Raw genomic sequence first — 1740 nt, forward strand, 5'->3', positions numbered from 1 at the left:
AAACAATAGTTAGAAATTGTTAATTAGTTTAAAACCATTACAGATTAGACAGGTAGGTGTAACCTTTTACCTTATATTATATATTATCAAAGGTACACACTAAACCACACACAACAATCATAAGTATCATTTGAAGTTCTTATACCTTACAAATTATCGTCAAAATGTCACACAAAACGTAATATTCTATTTCGGGGATTCAATTTTTACAGTATTATACCAAATTACCAACACAAAATATGTATTAACATAGTAAAATAAAATATTATTGTTAATTACTCCTTCCAAGGTTTTTTTTTTTTTTTTATCTATTACTTAAACTAACTTGGGGCAGTGTATATAATTTTTGGCAATAATATAAAATTTTTTAATTACGTTTGTAATTAAATATTAATTATAGATACAAATTAACGTTTAAAAAATATTTATTGAGTAATATTGTAGTCTGGGGATTTTTTTTCCGGGGTTTTTAGTCGGGGGATTTTTTTTCCGATTACCGTCTAAAACTCATGAATAACAACCCACTTTATAAAAATATCTAAGTAGTATGTAGGTAGATATAGCTATTTCAATACAATTGCATACTTACATTAAAACTATGGAAAGTTGTATTGTTTGGCGAACTAGAAGTTTTATCAATTTCATCACAAATATCCAGTAGTTTGGCATTTTGCTCTGGTTCATCCATTTTGAGACTAATTCAGTTATAATAATATGGTATGGGTCAATCAACTATATGCTAAAGAAAGGTTTTCGGTAACGACACAATAGTTCATAGGCTCAAATACAAAATATAAGTTTTCTTTTTCAAGTGTTTAAAGTAGGAAAATAATACCTTAATACTCGAGGACGACGACTCAATGGATAATGACTGACGAGGGACGACAGTACGACACTACGAAAGTGACGAGTTGTAACTTGTAAATACTAACTACTAAGTAGTAAGTTGTAACGCACTTGAAACTTAATACCTAGCAAAAACCGAAAAAAAAATTATTTTAGGACCTATGTCCCATATAAAAACGTTCAAAAAGACAAAGGAAGAATATTAAGATGGCGGTTGGTTTGACGAAAATACAGGATTGCCACATGACAGGAATGAATCTGTAACATTTTAATTTTTAATAGGTAAATCGTAAATAGTAAATACCTTAATACCATATAGGTCTATGTCTATTGTCTATATAGACCACGGACTATGATCAACTTATTGTTTATCTTAGTCCGTAATATAAGACCTACATGCTACAAACTATTTAAGTATTTAACTATACACAGATATAATGTTTATATTCTTTATAATTAATTATATCTGTTGGGAAATAGAACATAATATTATTAGACATCCAAATCCCATACCAATATACCATAGAAAATAATACATAAATAATTATAACATATTATAAAGCTGGGTCCAAGGTGGGTAAATCCACCTTGGCTGGGTCCATACTTGAGCAAAATTACATTGTTTAAAAAATTGCGCCCAAATATTTCTTGCGGCGCAAGCACGGCTATAATATTATCTATAGCCGTGGGCGCAACTGCGCAAGTGATCCATAGGCCTACGGATAGCGTGCGTGCCGCATACCAAATCTTACGTGACACACGACTATTAGTATGGACGCAGCTTAAGAGTACATCATGTTGACCTATGGATCATAATATAATAATATAAATAAAAATGTTCGTTGTGCTCGTCCAGAACAATATACACACAATTTCCACATGCCACAAAAATTA

This window comes from Acyrthosiphon pisum, chromosome A2, assembly GCF_005508785.2.
Source record: "Acyrthosiphon pisum isolate AL4f chromosome A2, pea_aphid_22Mar2018_4r6ur, whole genome shotgun sequence".
NCBI lineage: Eukaryota > Metazoa > Arthropoda > Insecta > Hemiptera > Aphididae > Acyrthosiphon > Acyrthosiphon pisum.